At 41.8% G+C, this 22,506-nt stretch overlaps 1 protein-coding gene and 1 long non-coding RNA gene across 12 annotated transcripts in view; one reads left to right on the top strand and one right to left on the bottom strand.

The window, feature by feature from the left end:
* Positions 1-22,506, top strand: part of AUTS2 (activator of transcription and developmental regulator AUTS2) — a 1,128,325-nt gene that overhangs the window by 760,588 nt on the left and 345,231 nt on the right. The gene's annotated exons all lie outside the window — the stretch shown is intronic.
* LOC111096181 lies at positions 10,577-13,082 on the bottom strand. Its single transcript, XR_005360509.1, has 4 exons — positions 12,746-13,082; positions 12,054-12,174; positions 11,212-11,320; positions 10,577-10,817 (listed from the first exon to the last, which is right to left on the bottom strand). It is a non-coding gene; the product is annotated as an uncharacterized LOC111096181 (long non-coding RNA).

Below are 22,506 nucleotides of genomic sequence, written 5' to 3'. Positions count from 1 at the left end.
GCCTGCTCCTAAAGAGCAGCCAGCCCAGCCCTGCAGTACTCTACAGAGAGCTGCCCAGCTTCTCCAGTGAACCTTCCTCTGCGAAATTCTTGCTGACCCAGGACTCCATGGTCAGGTACCCCACTGTGAAACTCTGAGCCATGGTATAAAGTGTGTCCCCTTAGCTTTTTATCCATTCCCTTGGCTCTTCCTCTGATGGACAGGAGGCTCCTTGAGGGCAGGAACTGTTTATTGCTCATCTTTGTCTTCCCTCTGCCTGAACCACTTCCTAACCCAGTGGAGACACTCAAGTTTTTTTTTTTTTAAAGAATGAGTGACAGCAGAAACTCATCCATGAGCAAAGTTCTCCTGAAACATTTCAGTATGTGTGCATGTGTTATGCTTCAGAATATTTTAGAAACATTTTCCAGATTTAATTGAGGCTTCTGGGAAGCCTTGCTGTGTTCTTCCTTGCAAAAAATAGAAGGTCATTACCAGGAAGTCTCAGTGTACCATATTTATCTGGTGAGTTTTGAAAATACTGAGTAATGGGACTAATGACTCAACATAGTATTTTCCAAACTGTGAGGTAATCTTTGGACTTTGCAAGATTATTATATTAAGTGTACTTCTTAGTCTGTCAGTAAAAAATAAAAAGCCTGTATTTTCACATTAGAATTCAAAGAACATCTGCTGCGTATTGTAAATAACATATTTTGAAAACCAACTGATGCATACTCCGCCTGCCTCCGCCTGCTAACTATAGCAGGTCCTTAAGATAAGATTCAGTTTGCCATTGGTACGGCTCTTGTGTTGACATCCCACCATCTTCCATAAATCTTCAGAAGCCATTTGCCCCCTAAACACACTCAGCAGTGTGGGGTTTGCAGCTTCCTGTGTCATAGTGGGATTAGGAAACAGTCTGTATTCCCAGAGAATTGAGAGCCCTGCACTGTGTTTCTCAAGAAGATAAGCTGAGGTTTCCCCCAGCTTCCTTACCCTTGTGGGTATGAGACCTCAGAGAGGCCCCAGGTGCCTGACGCAAGTGACCACTCCTGGCAGGAGGGATTGTATTGATTTTCCGGCCTGCCTGGAGGGGAGTGGGCCCAAAGTTGGGAGGGGATCTTTGGTTGGGGCTCGGCTCAGGGGCTCCTCTGTCTGGGGCATGAGTTAGCCCAGCAACTCCTGGCATGTCCTTCAGCCTGAACCTCACCTCCACGTGGGACTGAAAAACTCAGTCAGCTTTTTCCCTCATTCCTTCTCAGTTTGTCTTGTTAGCAGTCTTTCTTAGCGAGTAAGCACCATATGTCTTCTTTGGGAACTTGTTTTCAGGAGATCCCCAGCGCATGTGTGCTGGCTTGGAAGAGAATAAGAGGGTGTTGGGTTCGCCAGCAGTACTCACCAGAGTGCCAGCTTTTACAGAGGGCCCTTCGTGCCCATCTGCCTCACGGGCTGGTTGGTCCCGAAGCATGAACACAATATTTCTCTGGATCTTCCTGGGGTCACAGAAGATAGCCTGGCTTCTGAGCAGGTTTTCTGAGCCTGTGTGTACTCCTTCTAGTGGCTCCTCATTATCCCTGGGAGGTCGTCACATAAGCACCTTTTCACTGATACTGTTCTCTGTCCCCATGGAGAGGGTAGCACAGACAATTGATTATAAAAGAGGGACTCTGTGTGCTGTTTTTTTGCTTCCTTCTCTTAACCCATCACTGGTGCCAAAGCATGCAACTAATATGTTCCGCTTCGAAATAATTTGGTTTCTGTAACGTGGAGTCCACCACCTCACTTCCACTCTGAATACCTGTCTCCTTTGAAAGTCAGCTGTTGAGCATCCAATTTGTCTTTTTTCTTCTTCACTTTATGCCTCTTTTTTTGTGCTCTAGCTGTCTTTTATCAAAACAGACAAAGGGTTAGCCATTGACACCTCATGGCAAGCATGAGCTTGAAGCATTTTTTGCATTCACCTTGACATCTTTGCGGCAAAGAAAAAGCAAGGGTTGGAAACCTGTTCTATCTCTTTGGCTTCCACAAGAGTTACCTCTTTTAAAGCTGCCTCACAAACAGCCTTGTTGGCTATTACTGCCTGATACCTGTCTCCCTGGAGGCTTTACCAGTTGTTTTGAAAAGGATGGCTATTTTTTACTCCCTTGAATTTACCTTACCTAGGCATGCATGTGTGTGCACATATGTGTATTTATGTTCATGTGCTGTCAATTAATAGTGAAAAATAAGACCAAACCTCTTCACTGTTGTTTTTCTCTATAGAATCAGTGTTTGTGATAATAATAATTACCAGTTCTTCTTTTCAATGTCCTGCATGCCAGGGGCTGTGCGTGGTTCCCTGTCATTCTAACAACCTTTCAAAGCAGTGCCCATGTCCCAGATAGGGAGACTGATGAATGAGAGGCTGTGTATCTTGGTGGAGCCAAGACTTGAACCCAAGTATTCGGACTCGAATGCCCAGGCTATTCACAAATAAACTAACCATGCCTGGGTCTGATAGACAATGTCAGTCATTTGAATTTTGCTGACCATTGTCCTGTATACTCTTTTGTTATTCTTAGAAGGATTAGATCATGGTAGAAAGGAGGTGAATGGAAGATAATCCATGTTCCAAGGTTCTCAGGGATAAGACACACTCCCACTAGTATCTGTGGCCCATTAGAGCAGTGATGTCCTGTAGCATAGAGGAGAGTGACCCATGTGGTGGGGAAGGTATGACAAAGATCACAGCAAAGAGAGTGGAGATATAGGTCTGATACAGTGCAGGGTGACAGAGGAGTTGTGATAATCACTGGATAATCACTTTATGAAGCTGCATGTTGTTTTCCCTCATTATAATAGCTTCCAGTGATTGAACATACAGACTATGTAGCAGGCAGTGACTGGACACTTTACATGTGCTTTCATTTAGTCCTCCCCCATAACCCTATATCAGATAGGTATTATTGTCTCATTTTACAGAGAAGAGTAGGTTCAGAGAGGTTATCTTAGCCCAAACTCACCTAGATCTTAAGCAAAAAAATTAAAAACTGAGATCAATCCCAAATCAATAAAGCCTGTGCTCTATTCCTTCCTTTTTGCCAGCTTCTCTACCCATTTTGAGAATTAAACAGAATCATTATCATCACTAGTAGGTCATCCTACTACTAAAAGTAAGAAATAGATGGAGCCTTATGTTTGTGGACCAGAGTGTGCTGCGTATGCTAAGATGTGTTCCCCTGATCTTATGGATGAGCTTGTGGCTTTCAAGTGGTCCCAACAGCCAGCTGCCATGTGCTTAACATGATTGGAATTTTAGTGAACAGCTTTGTAATTGAGGAACATTTCCAGAAGCACCAGTGTTTGACAATTTTGTAGGTGTACACAGATGACAGGTCCAAGGAGTCTTCCGACATCAGAGTAGCCAGGAATGTGTACCCTAATTCTGCCCTCCAATCAGTTGTTTGGACCCAGAAGCCACTTAATTCTCCTCAACCTCAGTGTTTTAATTCTGTACATCATATTAGATAATTCTGAAGTTTGTTTTAGCTCTAAATGATGATTGTTTACATTCAGGGCCACTTATGTTAGTTACACAAGCGGGAGGAGCCCTCTGATCCTTTGAAGTATGTAGTTAATCAAGAAAGCCATTTAAAGAAAGAAGTCACTAAAAAAGGAAAATGCTATCAACATTTGATTTTTTTAAAAACAGCTTTATTGTGCAGTAACTGACATGCAGTAAACTGCACATATTTGAAGTATACAATTTGGTAAGTTTTGATATATATATCCACCCATGACACCACCAGTGTACAGTCAAGATAGTGAACATATATGTCACCCCAAAGTTTCCTTGTGCCCCTTTGTGGTCCCTTCCTCCTACTCCTTCGTACCCCTCTCTCCCCACCAAAAGCAGCCACTGATGTGTTTTTCTGTCCCTACAGATTACTTTATATGCTTAGAGTATTCTAGAACTGTAATCATATGGGATGTATTTTTTTTTTGTCTTCTCTCATTCTGCATACTTATTTTGAGATTTATTCACATGGTTGCATGTATTAGCCCATGAACAAAGTATTTTTCCATTTATTTAGGATTTCTTTACTTTCTCTTAGCAATATTTTATATTTTTCAGTGAACAGGTCTTTCACAACTTTTGTCAGAATTATCTCTGGATAATATTTTTAATGCTATTGTAATTTATAAAATTTTTTAAATTTCAATTTAGTTTCTAATTGTTGCTATTATAATTGATTAGTACAACTTATTTTGTTTATTGATCTGCAATTACATATAACAATTACAATGTAATATGTAATTGCATATTCTGCAGTTTGGCTAAATTCACTTACTAGTTCTAGTAGCTGTTGTATGGATTCCATTTGATTTTTCTACAAAGATGGTTATTATGTCTACAAATAAACACAATTTACCTCTTTCTTTCCAATCTGGATGCCATTGTTTCTTTTCCTTGATGATTGCACTGTGAGAGCCTCTGAATCCGTGTTGAATAAATGTGAGAGTAGCCATTCCTGTCTTGTTCCTGATTTCCCGATCTTCGGCTGAAAGCATCCAGTCTTTTGCTGTAAGTATGTTGTTGACTTTAGGTTTTCCATAGATAATCATACAATTCTTTAGTTTGTTGATGTGGTGAATTATATTGGTTTTCAATCTTAGGCCATTCTGTGTAGATGGTCAAGGCCTTTCGCTTGCTTGTTGGAGTTGTGCTCCATCTTTCTTACATAATTCACATCCCCAATGCCTCTTCTCTAGTCTCTAATTCAGTTAAGGAGGGAACCTGAGACATTTGTGAAGTGTGGAGACCTTTTAGCTTTAAGGGCTTGTTTCCTCTTTGCCAATCCTTCACAGTTGGTCTTGCCCACCATAACTGATGAGTGAATGGCAGTCCACCTTTAAGTCTTCTGCCTTTAGTGAGTGTTTCTCAAACACTCTTCTTGCATGTTGAAGAGGCAACAACTCTCTTTCCATATTCCTGTTTTATCAATGCAGATAATCGTTAATTAAACTATTGGACTGCAACACCCCGCAAAACTGGTGGACAGAGTTGGGACTGATAGCAGCTGAATGTCGCTAAGCGTGCAGCTCAGCTCTAGCGGGTGGACTAGAGATTAGTCAATCAGAGGCAAATACTTAGTGTGTTATGGTGCATTCAGGAAGTCAGACGAGAGGATAACAGAATTGGTTACTCCAGGGAATAAGCCAAATTGAAGTTGATTAAGAGAGCTTCTAGAGTTCTCTCTAATTCCCATTAACAGTACTCCCAACCTTCAGCATCCAATGGGCAAAATGAGCTTTTGGCCACAAGACCTACCATGTGAGGAACACAACACTGATTCATCTTCATAGTCAGAAAAACAACCATGACAAAGGGTGAATCCTTGGATCAGCTAATATGATATAGTTGAAAGAACTCTGTATTTAGACTCAGATGAGCCTAGGTTTTGATACCTCTCTGTGTTCTTAAACAACTTTGGGTCAGTAAGTATCTCTTAGGGTCATCTTGAAGAATGTGATTGAGCATGTATAAGACTGTCACAAAGTGTAGGTGTCCTTTGTGGCTCTGATCCTCATTCCAAGATGTTTGCTTTGCACTACCAAGGATGATATATTATACTCAATCATGTGATCCTTCTGCCCACAATGTCCCCCACCTCCAGCTTGACACAGTGTTTGATGGAGGGCAGAACATCCAAGGCACAAGAAACAATAAGTAAGAAGCATACATGGAAAGATATAAGCAGTCAGGATTCAGCATAGGGTTCATACTGAGGTGGAGCTGGAGGAGAGGCTGGAAAGTAGACCAGTCCATGACCATGTCAAGAATCATGAAGATTGCAGGAGATTGGTAGGCAGTGGGAAATCCCACTGCCTTGAAATCCCCACCCCCATCCCCCCCTTTTTTTTTTCGGAAAGGCACACCCTGATGAGAGATGCGCCAGAGTCTCAAACCTCAGTTGCATGCGAATCACCTGGGAGCTTGTTAAGAAATACATATACTGTGGGCCCCGCCCAGACCTGCTCAATCCTAATCTATAGGTTGGGGTCGAGGCATCTGTATTTTTAACAAGCTCCCCAGGTGATTCTAATGCACACCAAAGTTTAGAAACCACTGCTTTAGAAGGTTAATCTGGCAGCAGTGTGCAAGATGGATTGGAGCCGAGAGAGCCTGGAGGTTCAGAGACCTGCTAGCAAGCAATTGCAACAACAGTCCCTGCAGGAGATAATGAGGTTGGGGGCTGTGGGAATGGAAAGGAGGAATCAGATACCGGAGGTATTTTTGAGAGGCAGTCAGCAAGGACTGGGTTACCAATTTGATGAGGAATGTGAGAGAGAAATGGGACTTAACAGATAATGCCAAGATTTACAGAAAGAGTTCTCCAAGGTGTGAGGAGAGAGGTAACAGAATGCCTCGGGGACCATATTCAGATGACACACACCTGCTCTCTCTTCTGTCCTTACCTGGCCACACCTTCCTCCTTCCCACAAGCCCCCTAAGGCATAGGCAGGGTGGGGGCACATCAGTACCTTCTGGGGAAGCACACTGTGTGTAGTTTGAGGGAAGAAACCTCCAGGTGATCTCTCTGTGAGAAATGGCAGAGCCAGAGTGAAAGGGACAGGGGCGAGCTGGGTTTGGAAGGACACAGCTGGGACCCACAGCAGGATGTGGAGCACCTCTCTGTCGGTGTGGAAAGTCGGGCCTGGACCTGGGGAGCAGAAGCTAGGATACAGACAGTGTGAAATGCTGCACCATGGAGGCTGCCAGGGGACAGAGGAGAGAGGAGAGGAAAGGGGTCCAGAGAAATGCTTCCAGGTGGTGGTCACATATAGCTGGAGGTTGGGGGAAGGGCTGGTTGGAGAAGGCAAAGAGTCTGCTCTCTGCCTGTACCTCAAAGAACGCTAAGCCAAGATGTGCCGCAAAGGCCAGGGAAGACCCCCTGCAAGCAGAAGGCCAGAGCTCTGGCTCCTCCAGGAATCCTCCTAGCATCATTCTGGCCCCTTGGGGGTGTGACACATTCATGTAAAGGGGACTGAGCGTCCTCTGAAGAAACACACATTTTAAAATTTCCTTTCCAAAACACAGTGTCTTTGAGCTGACATACCAGGCAAAGAGACTGACAGGTTTTTACTGTTATACCATTCCCACCGCACCGCTTCCCCCACCCCCAGTTTCTCATCAACTCCTAACCCTTCTGTACACATTTTTGGCCTGGAGCAGTGAAATATAAGGTATTATAAATCATTATAGTATTTTGGGGTCCTTGCTCCCCTCAAAGTTCCAGACGTTCTGCCTGTATTTTGTGATCTCACGCTGTGAAAATAGGATGTTGTGTTTTAGAGGCACCTCCAGGGTGCCCAGCAATTGGCACATCTTATCTAAAAGAAAACAAATTGAACAAGAGTAGAGAGGAAGGACATTTGTATCAACTCAGGAAGTACAGAATTATGAAGAGATGCTATTTGCGATGCTGTGAAGTCACGGTCCTCGATGGGGTCATCAGAGAGGCTGGCCACTCCTGACATTGGCAGGGCTCTGCTGTCACTGTAGCTGCACGAGCAGAGTAGGGTCAGCTGTCTCGGGGGGTGCTCTGAGGTTGACGTATCGCAGTGTGCTGTAAGAGGGGCCTTCACGAGTAAAACTTTCTATTTCATTTCGAATAGCCCTGGAAATCATCTCATTTCTGAATAAGGAAGCTGAAGCATCAAAGTCACACAGCTCCTGGGTCAGTGGGGAGGAGATTGAACCTAGTGTTCTGGTGTGTAGACTGTAGCACGCTCTTCCAGAAGGACTTTTTAAAGGGCCCTCTAAAATAAATAAATAATAAATAAATAAATAAATAAATAAATAAATAAATAAATGGCCCTCTTTTGATGGCTGTAAAATTAGTGGGAGAAAGCCTTGCATGTACAAGGAGCAACATTTGCAGAGTCACTCAGAGATGGATCTGGGCTGTCCTCTTCTCACTTCTTAACTGTATGCAATTTATTTGACCTGCCGAGCTTCAACTTCCATTGTAAAAGGAGGAAAATCGTATTTACCTCCTGAGAGTAGTTTGGGGGCCTTGGTAAGTAGTTGATCCCTCATAATCTGTAACTGTTAGAACAATGACTGGGTTTTTCTCCAGTCATCATCAGAAAACTCTTGCACTGTCCTGATGGACCTGAAGAGAGAATACTTTTCTTTCGTTGATTCCTCCTTTAGGTTTCAAGTGTTTTTTTCCCATGAAAGCGTTAGAGTTAAATGGAGCCTATGTATAGTTGAAATAGTACTGTTAATAAATTCTGTCCTTTGAGGCGTTTTATGTGCCCAATGAGACTTTTTGGGTGGGTCTGGGCACTAGGCTTTCTCAGGAAAGGTGCCCTAACCCCTTATTTACAAGTGGACTTTTATTGAGCCACTTGCTCAGAAGTTGCAGAATTGCCAGAACATTGCCTTGGGCAGGGTGTATGATCACAGATGAATAAAAGACAGCAGGATGTGAGGATTTCCACAGCACCAAGAAAAGCACTCTGCAATCTCTTGCCATCTGCAGTGCAGGCAGAGATGCAGTGTACCAGGCATGTTAAGACTTGGAATTGTGTCAGGAGACTTGGCCAGGGTCCCCCCCACCTACCGTCCATCCCAAGCCACACCGCTGCTCTCAGAGGATGTCACAAATGTAAATGCCATCCCCTGACACATCATGTTGAAGCAAACTGGAAAACAGTGGGGCCTTTCTCTCATCAGGTCATCGGATGTCTGCCTGGCATCTGTCTGACTGCCTGCTGTGGCTAAGGATCCGCCTTCCAGTGAGCATCCTCAAATGTAAACATGCCCCAAAGACACCCTGTTTCTGGAGTTTAGAGTCTCCCATCCGTTTTCCACCTCTCACTTTCCCAACAAAAGAAATAACTGAAGAAGGGAGATGGAGGCATTTCTAGGGCTCCCTGTGGGGGCTTCTCTCCTGGAGAAACTAAGCAGAGCCACAAAAGAATAAAGAAAGAAGGCTTGGCAGAATGTTTTGATACAAAATTCATTATAGCTTTGTGTATGTGCCGGATGGTTTGGTTCCTCTTAAGTCTATAGATACCGCAGTCCTCTTGGTTCAACCTTGGTGTTTAGAAAGAGGTTTTGGAAGGAGATCAAAGATGTCAGATTACTGGCCCGACTCTTAAAGAACTGCTTGGGAAAGCTTGAAAATCTTCACACCCAGGTTCAAACACTAGAAGCAGGAATGAGTCCAGAAGTCTTAGTGACATGGATAGCAGTCGCAGTATTTTTTAAGAAAAAGGAAATTTGCATGTCTTCTACTTACCCTCTCTCTCCTTAATCTCCATACATCTCAATCTCTCTCTCTCTCTCTCTCTCTCTCTCTCTCTGGCTCTCCATATCTCAGCCTGTATCTTGACCTGTGTTAGACACCTTCTATGCCCCAAGTATAAAAGCCTGCATTTGTCACTCTACCCTCATCCTTTTGTAGGGGTGACTGTAAGCCATTGGAGTCCTATCTAAAGAGGAGATAACAGCCTGAGTTTAATTCTCTATTTCTCCAGGAATGAACTTAGAAGGGCCATAGACATTTGAATATATGATTTTCTTTCATTCCCAAGCACTAGTTTTTGCCCACTTGGGTGTTCTTTTGCCCCTGCTGGGATATGTAAAAAGGTTTTTAAATGCATGGGGAACTGTGTCTTCTTTCTTTATTGTCTTTTCTTTCTTCCTCACAGTGCACCATCAGTAGAGACTGTTGGCTTGCATTCTAGTTTCCTACATTTCCAGACTTGTCCTTTATCCGGTCTTGAATCTTCCCATATCTCTCCAACTTCCAGGTGATGAAGTGCTCACATTTTCCTAGGAACAACTCAGTTCTTTTTGTTCTGAAAGCTCTTTAGTCTTACTGTGACTCCTCCATTGGAGAAGGAGGAATGTTCAAGGATAATTAGTGGACTCAGAAGGATGTTCGGTTGCCTTTTCAAATCAGGCACTACTTCCAGCATTGTTTTTTTAAGTGTGTCAGTGTGTCCTTCGGGTTATAGAGAGTAGGGTTTCTCTGAACCCTTGAAATGACTTGCCTATAGTTCCTACTGCCTTTTAGTCTGGAGGTCTCTCATTATGGGGCTCTGATGATAAGCAGAGGAAATGGGAGGCCCTAGGAGCCTTTAGCATTTTCACGAACAGTTGTGTGCTCTCCGCTTTTCGTTGTTATAGTGCAAGACAACATGGTTTATCGTCTTCTCTACCTAAGATAATAATACAAGAGGAAAAAGAAAAATACCACCATAACCAAAACTACTGAGCTGAGTTTTGTGAGTGCTTCCTGTAACTGCTGCTTGTAGACAAATCCAGGAGGGATTGGGGGAGGGGGGCAGTGTTGTGAGAACATGTGCACTGTGTCCTGCTGTAGTGGTGTCACATCTATAAATCGTGCTCGGAACCAACAGAAGTCTACTCTCTTTTTGTGCACAACTTCCTAAAGGAGTCAAGAAATGTATATATTTCAGGGAAAATGCAAATACAAGCTCCCTGCTACCCACAGCAGGAAATTAGAAACCTCTTTGGTTAACACAGATTGCAATTTTTTTTTTTATAAGAGAGTAAGAGAGAGAGGAAAGATGCTTGAGGTGGCATTGTATACCATAAAACAGTATTTATGTGCTAAGACAAGCAATTGATGTTGTTCTATAAAATATAGTAAACACCTCCTCCCTGCCCTTTTGAATGTCAGTCAGAATTCAGAATCATGAAATTTTATAGTATTACTGGTTAGAAGGGCTTCCCACTGGGAGCAGATGCCATCTCTGTCTTCATAGACTCCGAGAAAGTCCTGACATGTTTCATGGCGTTCATACGTGGAAGTCTGTGAAATGGAAAGGAAAACAGCTTTTTCTGTCAACCTGTCACTGATATAAGCTTTTACATTCCATCAGAATGACTAAACTTTAAAGCTGTTTCCTTCAGTGCTGAGTATCTCTCAGAACTCCCAAGTGTTATCAGATTGATAGAGTCCCAGCATATGATAGAAGACCAAAGCATTTTGTGGCATGATATTAAAAATTCATTCAGATACTCGATAAAGCGTGGTTGACAAAAGTGTGAAATGGAATAAGGTAGAGTGAATTTCTTCATGGTTTATTGCCCTTGATTCCTCTACACAAAATAAATAGATAGAATGGACTAAAATCTCTTCTTTATGAAGGTAGGATCCTGGCAGCTGAAGGCCTGCTCATAAAAATCCTCTCTGTACCACATACCTTGGCAGTGTTCAGAGTCGGAGGCAATGGAAATTTATTGCTGTTGTGTGTATTCATATTTCAGACTGAGTGAATATGCAGAGGCTGCTTTTATGGGAATGCTGAGACTCTGTTGAGAACAGAAAAAGAAAACACTTGTTTTCCTCCTGGAGTTTTTTTTTTGGGGGGGGGGGTAGTCGATGATCTGAGTGGCGATGGTGGTGGTGGCCACAGTGGCCTGGTGGCAGTGGCAGTCCTTCCCCCCGGAGGTATTTAAGGAAACACACTGTTCTCATGTTTTCCCTTCCCCCGGCCCTGCCTGCCATCTTGTTTTTAAAGAACTATTAAAAGGCAGAGGCTGGCCTTTCAAGCCCCTGCAAGCCTAGCCTGTGTTTTCATCTGCCTCCTTCTTTGCCAAGCCTCACTCTGCCTCTCTGACCCACCACCCCCTTCCTTTCTTCTGTCCCTCCCTTCTCACAGAGGACACAGTTAGAAAGAGGCTTCCTCCTGCTTCCCTGCAGCGGTGGGACAGAATGCCTCATTGGTTTCAGATATTAACTTCTGTGCTGAAAACCCGGTTGGAGCTGGTGTGACAAATGGATTTTACCTGCTGCTGGAAATACAGCCCTTTCCCACCCCCATGCACACCGCACACACAAGCCCTTTCCCCATCTTGCAGAGTCCAACCCGGGGAGTGGAGAACAGAGAGCTGCCCCGCGGCACCATCTGTTTCTGCCAGCATCTATGTTGGGCCCCGACGGCTACATCTGTTGAGAAGAACAGTGTACTTGATGAGTTGTTGGAAAGAAATGTTTGGTCTCTCCCCTCATCTCTGTTAGTCATTGCTGGGCTGCTGGGCTCACGTGGGTGTATCTGTGTGCACCGCCTCTCAGGCCTCATCTGTATCCATTGGAAATCAGTCACCGGGAGTTAGTTGCAGTCAGCAGGGACCCAGGGCATTTTCCAGTGACATCAATTCTTCTTCTGTTGCAGAAATTCAGGAAACAATTAAGATTCTGATGCGTTCCGGGGAGGATTTCAAATAAATCAGCCGATAGCTGATACCTTGTAACTCTTGGTAGCAAAGCAAAATTAACAACCCAGCCGCATCTGTGTACTGTATGCTAAAATAAATAAATTAACCATGCATCACCTCCAATAGAGGAAGCAGCTGGCTTGTTCTCAACCTTTCCATAAGTACCCAAAAGCTACTGATTTGTTAAGTTGTCATTCTCCTTATGGACATCACGGACTTTCTGCATATGCCAAAAATTGAGCTGGCCAAATATCAGTAAGTTATGGAAAATCCAGGCACTGATTAAACGCAGTTATAGCTCCTAACTTATAGCTCCTAACAGCTTTATGCAGAGCAAAGCTGACGTTGTGAGCCAGACTCCACGAGGAGGTAATAACGTAAGACACAAGTAGGTTTGGCAGCAAATGTAGTCGGAATTTTGTCAGGATTTGAGGATTTTTGAGTAGTAATCAGAAAGTCAGTACCTCTTCCTCACCCCCCTTAAACCAAATACAGTGTGGAAGAACCAGTGCTACCCACCTGTGCTTTCTCACAGGTTTGTTTTGTTTTTGTTTTTGTAGCTGTCTTTGCTATGATTCATTTCCTCCTACTTGCTGGCCAGTAGAACCCATCATTCTTGCTGGTTCTTTTTACAAATAGCATAATTAGGACAGGTAGAGGATAATGGGTGCTCGCAGAATAAAGATCTCAGCATCACCCCCAAATAAAAGCCACACACTCCACTGAAATTCTAAAGCTGTGTTGCATATGTGCGTGCATGCCAGATGTTTGAATATGCGATTGCTTAGTGGTATTCGGAGGATTTTTTTTTTTCCTACAAAGGTGAAAATTTTTCCAAATAAAGAGTGCAGAGGCTGGAAAACAAAATACCACTTAAGTAGGACCCCATTCCCCCACCCCACCCCCGCCTTTCAAATTCACAGCATTGGGAAGGAAAGGGCAGGTAGGGTGGTGATCATACTGGCAGCTGTGAGCTGTGACCCATGGGGGTGGGGGTGCTCCTTGAGAACCACAGGATGAAGAGGCAAGTATGGTTATTAAAACCACGCTGTTCGGGCAGCCCTGGTGCCTCAGCGATTTAGCGCCTCCTTCAGCCCAGGGTGTGATCCTGGAGACCCAGGATTGAATCCCACGTTGGGCTCCCTGCATGAAGCCTGCTTCTCCCTCTGCCTGTGTCTCTGCCTCTCTCTCTGTCTCTCTCTCCCCCCGTCTCTAATAAATAAATAAAATCTTTAAAAAGATAAAAAATAAAACCACACTGTCACAGCCTTCCAGCAACGACAGTGTGCTTGCCGTGACTGTGCTCCCTGTAACAGGACAAACTATGGGAAAAGTAAAAAGAAATAAGAAATAGAGGGAGATAGGAAGGTCTGATCAAGGCAGAGGCAACAGAAAAGATCCACTTAACCCCTTGAAAATGGAAGCTGTTGTCCCTCTGGTGCTTACAGCGCCCAGTGCGTTCTGGGTGCTTGGGGTGCAATCACCAATAATCACCACAGTTTTGCTGACAGCATATAGTTCTACATGACTTGCCCCTCTCCCCAGTCAGCAGGAGGCTTCCTGCATGTCATAATGAGTGAAAATAGTCAGCTATTATTACACCTAGGAAACAGGGAGAGAAGCTAGCTAGGAGCCATAGACTACTGAGGTGGGAACCTCTTCTGCGCACCTTGCTGTGAGCCTCCTCTGCACACCGTGCTGGTTACATCAGCTGTGCTTCGTGCTCTGCAGCCTTCCTATTTAGACATACACCCTCAGAAGCATAAGAATTAGCAATTCCTGCAACCTAAAGAGAATTATCTGCCGTCTCTTGATGATTCTCAGAAATATGCCAATACCAATGCGAGTCTATAAATCCACCCGGGTTGGTTCTGACCATGTTGTAGAAGTAATCTCAACTGGCACATCACATGAAAGAACAGATTTGAAAACAGTGGTGTGCACAGCCTGAAGGTTTCAGCTTGGCTAATGTTCTAATCACCTTATGGCACTACTTTGGACTGCAGCAAAAGTACCAAGGAAAATGTCTGAGGTCTGGATTTACCATGTGTGTGTATCTGCATGAATACTCTCACCTCTGAAAAAGAGGTAAAACTTATTCCTAATTATATAACAATGAATTGGGATGCCTGGGTGACACAGCGGTTTAGCACCTGCCTTTGGCCCAGGGCGTGATCCTGGAGTCCTGGGATCGAGTCCCACATCAGGCTCCCTGCGTGGAGCCTGCTTCTCCCTCTGCCTGTGTCTCTGCCTCTCTGTGTCTGTGTCTCTCTCATGAATAAATAAATAAAATCTAAAAAAAATAACAGTGTATCACTCTCTGTGTACAGTCTTGTTATAAGTCTAGAGGAGACTGGTCACTTGGTATACATAAGGTTGTTGATATGCACACATACAAGTCAGGAGTATTGTGTGTACTTGACACAAGTCCTTGTCTGTTATCACTTGGTGTATGTGTATGTATATGTGTACAATAACTCATAGGTATGCAAATGACATACACCTGCTCAGTACATGTATGAGCATGGATAAGAACATACATTATCACTGTGGAGAAGGATTTGTCAGTTTGTGGACTTTTGTATGCACAAAAATCCCCAAGATTTATCTGTGGTATATGTGCTTGTGGGCTTGTACAAATGTGGAAGCATGCACACACACCATATGCTGATTTCCACAGTGTCTTCCACAAGGCATGTAGGTTGTCCATGCTGCTTTGGGGAAGCAGTCATTGCTTGTATGGAGAGCCATTTTGTCCCAATCAGCATTTAATGGGAGAGAGTAAAGTCTAATTTAGGAAAACCACAACTATTAAATCAGAACAGCCTCAGCCTTTGATTCTGAACTAGTAAGTTGTATAAAAATTTCTAAAGCAGGGACATGTGTTATTTTTCACACATTATACTAGTGGAAATATTGACTGGTGTGTTGTAGTGGTTGGGAAGGGGGTTTAGGACCTTTAGTAGACCTTTCATTCGGTATACTTTTCATAAACTATCCATTTAATCTTAAAGGAAATTCAGTGGCTGATCCCAACTGGAAAATCAAACTCCAGTGCAAGCCACTCAGAGATCTCTCTGACTCATGCACTCCTCCAGTGTGCATTGGGGAAAGCTGAATGTCCTGATCTACTTCAAGATGTCAGAAGTGTTGTGAAGCATTTCTTTTCCTCTTGGCTCGAAGTGGGTGAATGTGTTTCACCTTTTGCCCTTTACTCTTTCAAGTGTATTTCAGGGAACCTTAGAATTGGTTTTTATGTGTATCTAATTTTTTTCCCATTGTCTGGTATTAATTGGGTTTACTTTTGGCCAAAAACAACAGTGCAGTGGTTGATCTGTCTCTTGTAAAGAGGGGTCTGAGGTCGCAGCTCAGTGAGGCCACTTGGCACCCACCATGTTCCTGCTTTTCTGCCCACCCTGTGCAGAAGGTGATCTTTGTATATGTTGCCTCATAGTCATAAGATGACTGTTGCAGCTTCAGCTCTCATATCCTGAATCGGGGAAGAACAAAAGCTCTCTCTTAGGAGACTTTGCCTTTTTATTCAGGAAGGGACACTCTCTCCAGAGACTTCCAATGATGGCATCTTTGGCCAGAATCATATCAAATGATCACTTCTACATCTAAAGGAAATAAATTCTTTTTTATTACATATATCACTACCCTGAACAAAATGGGGTTCTGTTAAATAATACTGATAGACAGTTGGCCTCTAAAAATTAATAGTATCAGACCAACCTTTACTATTTTTAGCACATTACAGATACACAACTCACCTGTTAAATCTCAAGAAAATCCTATTGGAGCAAGTCTCAAGAAAGGTAACTGAAATGATCCACAGAAGGGATTACTACCAACTATGGATTTTAATCTGGAAGCAAGCACCTAGAATATGGCAAAAGGACAGTGTCCATACAAATGCTATAGTAAAAGGACACAGCCTGGATGAATACACACTGCAAGTCCTATAATACTAGAATGTGGAAATTTGCATGGGCACATTGAAGAATACTTCATACTAATAAGAGAATTTTCAGTACAACACATAACCTATAAAACTCGTTATACCAAAAATACTGTAGCTAGTAAATGTAATTAGAGTTAGAAATATTTTCCTATCAGTAGTTGACACCAGTCAATGCTCAGTCAATAACAGTTATTGGCATCTATTTTGTGCTCACAGTCCATACGCAGAGAGTATAGATTATATGAACAGACAACTACAAACAACATGGCAAGCACTAAACTGAGGCATCAGTAAGGGTGACATTGGGAAATGGTACAAAACAGCCGGCACTGCTGAGGATTATTGATGAACAAGATTAATCTCATTACTTTGATGATATAACCATTGGGCCTTTTGAAAACTATCCTTTGGTAAGTAACCCTACCATACTCATCTTGTCTACTTCCTTGTAGAATACTCCCTTGTCTGGAAGTAGACAAGTGCAGAAGTTTTTATAGTCTTATGTTCTTATATTTAGCTTCAGAACAATTCAGTTAGGGAAGGTAAAGGATGCCTACATTAATAACATGAGAGTAAGTTAACTATAGGACTCAAATTCTTTAGTTATTAGTAAGTAAATCCTTTTCAAGGATCTTTGTGAACAGGGAATCTAAGATGATTCATGCATATGTGGAATAACCTATTCTGAATAATGAACCTGGTTAACAAGACGAAAAGCTTTGGTAGACATGATTCTACCAAAATGGGAGCATTGTGGGGTGCCTGGGTGGCTTAAGCTATTAGAACAGGTGACTCCCAACCAAAAAAAAAAAAAAAAAAAAAAAAGAACAGGTGACTCTTGATCTCAGGGTGATGAGTCCAAGGCCCATATTGGGAGTGGAGCCTACTTTCAAAAAAAAAAAATTGGGCCCATTATAAAGTGAGTCTCTTACTGTATTTTCATGCTGTTAGTGGGTATTTGAAATCATTATGACAGCTCACTAAATGTTTCCTTTGCATCTTGATTACCATGTAGGTACAACTTTGTGGATAACTATTAAAAATAACATAACATGTCCAGGCCATAGCCCAGCCCCCTCTGGCACCGCTGCCAGTCCTGGGTAGTTAAGAGGAGGGCAGGATAATCTCACCTGCAGGCTCCTCAGCTTTCATAAACCAACGTGTCCAGGGAGTCCTATTCCCAGCAGAGGTTCTAGCACATGTGAAGATCAAATCTTTGCTCATCTTCAAACAACCTTGCACATTTATATAATTGTGAATATTCCAGATGTCAGAAGCTGACTATCTGACCCACATAGAGTATAAAGTATCCTAACTAGGTAAGTAGTACCTGTGTCTTATTCATTTCTCCATCCTAAAACAGAGGAGTTATGTGGTAAATGTTTGCTGAAGCAAAGAAAGAAACGAGGTCTACATCAGAGCCACAGATGGCTCTGGGGCAACCCAGCCTGTAAGCTGACCTTGGTGAAAAAGTCCTGGGGAGCCATCAGCTACATGGAAACAAGTTGGGAGTCAGAGAAGACAACAAAAGTGTATCACTGTTTCTTCCTTTCCATTTTTATGAAGATCCTGGGTTGACGGCAGGAAACCTAATGTGCTTTGGTGAGGAAGGTGTGGTAATCATGAGAGATGATGCAAGAGTAAAGGTTGTCTTGGGTAGGAACCTACAGTGTTTTCTCCATGCCTCTCCTTCATTCCTTTATAGAGTCACCTATGTACAGTTTTTTAAGATTAGTTAATTCTCCCCCAACTTTATTAATGAATAATTGACAGGTCTGGTTATATGTAAAGAATACAACTTGATGATTTGATAAACAAATGCATTGTGGAATGATTGTCAAAATTATTAATATATCCATTGCCTGACATAGTTCACTCTTAGTGTGTGTATGTGTGTGTGGTAAGAATGTTTAAGATCTACCCTCAGCAGCTTCTGAGCTCATGATACCATATTATTAACGATGGTCCCCATGCCTTGCATTAAAGTTCTCAAAACCTATTCTTCCAGCTGAAAAGTTTGTGCCCTTTGACCTGACCTACATCTTCCTGTTTCCACCTCCCCCAATGCCTGGCAGCCACCATTCTATTCTCTGCTTCAATGAAATTGGCTTTTTTTTTTCCTTTTATATTCCATATATCAGTAATACCATATAGTATTTGTCTCTCTGTGTCTGGCTTATTTCACTTAGTATAATGCCCCCCAGATTCATCCATGTTGTCACAAGTGACAGGATTTCCTTCTTTTTTATAGCTGAATAGTATTCCCATATGTATATATGGGGTTACTATATATATATCAATCACAATTTCTTTATCCAATTTTCTGTCAAGGACATTTAGGTTGTTTCCATATCTTGGCTACTGTGAGTAATGCTGAAATGACTGTGACAGTGGAGATACCTCCTTGAGATACGGATTTTATTTCCTTCAATTATATACCCAGAAGTAGGATAGCTGGATTATGTTAGTTCTATTTTATAATTTTTTGAGAAACCTCCATACTGTTTTCCATAATGGCTGTACCAGCTCACATTTCCACCAACAGTTTATAAGGGTTCCCTTCTCTCCACATTCTTGACAGTGTTTATCTCTTGTTTTTTATTGATACACATCCTAACAGCTATGAAGTGATATCATATTGTGGTTTTGATTTGCATTCCTCTGATGATTAGTGATGTTAAGCAACTTTTTATGTACCTGTTGGCCATTTGTACGTTGTCCTATATGTCTGTTCAAGTCCTTTTCCCATTTTGTAATCAGATTATTCGCTTTTTTTACTATTGAGTTGTGTGAGTTCTTTAGATATTTTGGATATTAATGCCTAATCAGATATGGTTTGCAAACATTTTCTCTCATTCTTTAGGTTCTGTTTTAAATTTATTATTTTCTTTGCTGTACAGAAGTGTTTTTAGATTGATACAGCCTCATTTATTTTAGCTTTTGTTGTCTTTGCTTTGGTGTCTTATGTAAGAAATCACTGAAAAGACCAATGTCAAGCTTTTTCTTTATGTTTCCTTCTAGAAGTTTTACAGTTTCAGATCTTATATTTAAGAGCTTAATCAATTTTAAGTTAATTTTTGTTAGTGGTAATACAGGGGCCCAGGTTCTTTCTTTTATATATGGATATCTCGGCTTTCCCAGCATCAGTTATTGAAGTGACTAACCTTTCTCCATTGTGTGTTCTTGACATGCATGTCAAAAATTAGTTGACTATATATGAGTGGGTATATTTCTGGACTCTATTCTGTTCCACTGATACTATTTTGATTACTGTAGTTATGTAAAATAGTTTGAAATCAGGAAGTGTGATGCTTCCATGTTCTTACTTAAGATGACTTTAGTGTCTCTCATGATTCCATTCAAGTTTTAGGATTGCTTTTTCTATTTCAGTGAAAAATGCCATTGGAATTTTGATGAACATTGCATTGAATCTATAATTGCTTTGAGTTAGGCAGTGGATATATTAATAATTTTGACAATCATTCCACAATGCATTTGTTTATCAAATCATCAAGTTGTATTCTTTACATATAACCATTTCATGGTATTTATTCTTCCAATCTGAGAACATGTAATATCTTTCCATTTATTTGTGACTTCTTCAATTTTTTTTATCAATATCATATAGTTTTTAGTATACAGGTCTTTTGATTTTTTCTAAGTATTTCGTTGTTTTAATGCTGTTGTAAGTCATATTGCTTTCTTAATTTCTCTTTCAGTTAGTTCATTTCTATACAGAAATGCAACTGATTTTTGTATGTTGATTTTTTTTAATCCTTCAACTTTACCAAATCCATTATTTGTTCAGTTATTTGGTGGAATCTTTACAATTTTCTCTAAATAAAATCATGTCATCTGCAGAGAAAATTTTTTTTCTTTTCTTTTTTTTTTTTTACTTTTTCCTTTTTCTTTTAGATGCAGTTTTTTTTTTTTTTTCATTGCCTTATTGCTCTGTTTAGGCCTTTCAGTACTGTGCTGAATAGGAGAGGTAAGAGGTGGGCATCCTTGTCTTATTCTCAATCTTAGAGGAGAGATTTTAACTTTTCACACTGAGTATGTTGTTAACTGGGGACTTGTCATAGATGGACTTTATTATGTTGAAATACATTCCTTCTATACCTAATGTATTGAGAGTTTTTTTCATGAAAGGGTATTGAATTTTGTTCAGTGTTTTTCTGCATCCATTGAAAAGATCACATGATTTTTATCTTTCATTCTATTACTGTGATATGTCACATTTATTAATCTGCCTATATCGAACTATCCTTGCATCCCAGAGATAAATCCCACTTGATCATGTTGTATGATCCATTAAATGTGCCATTGAATTTGATTTAAGTATTTTGTTGAGGATTTTTGCATCCATGTTCATCAAGGATATTGATCCATACTATTCTTTTCTTCAAATGTCTTTGTGAGGATTTGATGTCTGGGTAATACCTGCCTCTTAAAATGAGTTTTCAAGTTTTTGGCAGAGTTTGAAAAGGATTGATACTAATTCCTCTTTAAATATTTGGTAGGACTCACTAGCAAAGTCATATGGCCCCAGGCTTTTACTTGTTGGGAGCTCTTTGGCTACTGATTCAAGTTCCTGGCTCTATATTAGTCTTTTCAGGGTTTCTGTCCCTTCGTGAGTCAGTCTTGGTAATTTGTAGGTTTATAGAAATTTTTCCCTTTCTTCTAGGTTGTCTAATTAGTTGGTATATATATAATTGTTCATTGTTTACAATATTTTTAGACACATTTTTCTTATATAGTGCTTTTCTTTTTTTTAAGATTTTATTTATTTATTCATGAGAGACACACACACACACAGAGAGAGAGAGAAAGAGAGGCAGAGGCAAAGACATAGGCAGAGGGAGAAGCAGGCTCCCTGCAGGGGACTCCAGGATCACGGCCTGGGCCAAAGGCAGGTGTCTAACTGCTGAGCCACCCAGGGATGCCCTTATATAGTGCCTTTCTTTGTTTGTTTTTTTTAAGATTTATTTATTTATTCATTCAGAGAGAGTGAGAGAGAGGCAGAGACACAGGCAGAGGGAGAAGCAGGCTCCATGCAGGAAGCCCGATGTGGGACTCTATCCCGGGTCTCCAGGATCACACCCTGGGCTGCAGGCAGCGCTAAACCGCTGTGCCACCAGGGCTGCCCTATAGTGCTTTTCAAGTGCAAAGAACACAGAACCTTCTATCATATTCTCCTAGATTTGAATCTGAAGGAACTAAGTAACATTCCTAAAAATTTTTCCTTGTTTATTAATAAAAGAATAATATTATTTACTTTGTAGGGTTAAAGTAAAGATTGCCTAAAATAGCATAAGCAGTTAACAGAGACAGCTCCCAGCTTGCATTCTGCTAGCATGTTACCTTCCCTATCCCCATCATGCCCTAAAACTGAGTTCAATGGACCGTTGTGTACAGCAGGGGTTCCAGAAGCTGTGAACCACTTGTGATGCTTTTCCCAAGACCCAGTAAGGGGAGACATTGTAATCAAAGCACCAGTGAAACCTGTGTAGAGATGCACATACAATCAGTGACCTCATCCTATGAGGGATAATCAGCAGTAGGCCTGACAGGATTGGAATGTTCCCGTGAGCAATCTGGGCATGTGTTTCCAGGCAACTCCATGTCCCTGAAGAGGGGGAGGCAGGCATGTGTAGCTTGGTCACAAACTGGGTGTCAGACATATGAAGTCTGTCTTCATCTGACAGGTCTCTGGAATGAAATGTCAGGAAAAAGGTTTAGCAGTGGGGGGAGACAATTATGAGAATCTCAGTGGTGAGAAATAGAGAATGCTGCTCACTGCCCAGGAAAGAGAATATGGCACGAAAAGAGGGCAGTGCGATGTGTTTCCTGACACACACTGAAAAGGCCTGTCATTTACTGAAGTCCCACTGCTATCTCAGACTGAGATCGAATGAGAGAATGCTTTTAGGAGGAAAGTATAGCTTCGCCCTGGTGGAAACTCGGGGAAAACTCCAGGGCTTCAGGCACTATTATAGTTAGTCCTTAGTTTAGTCCTCTGGCTTTCTGGCGCATCTGACTTCTTTAGAGCCTCTCATGGATGCTACTGAGTCTCTCAATGCAGCTGATCCAAAGTGGTGGCCTTCTTTACTTTGGGAGCCAAGAGCTCACCATTTGGAACAGTGTTGTTGTTGTTGTTGTTGTTGTCATGTTATGGTGGCAAATTACCACAGAGTAAAGGGTTTTTCTCGTAGAGCAAAGTCTTGACTCCTCTGAGAGAGATCTGCTCACCTAACCTGCCAGTCCTCAAGGAACGGTAGCTTCAGACCTCCTCATAGCCTATTCTCTGGCCTTCTTA

The sequence above is a fragment of the Canis lupus genome, chromosome 6 (assembly GCF_011100685.1).
Source record: "Canis lupus familiaris isolate Mischka breed German Shepherd chromosome 6, alternate assembly UU_Cfam_GSD_1.0, whole genome shotgun sequence".
Taxonomy (NCBI): Eukaryota; Metazoa; Chordata; class Mammalia; order Carnivora; family Canidae; genus Canis; species Canis lupus.
This window is presented reverse-complemented; position numbering and strand designations above follow the sequence as displayed.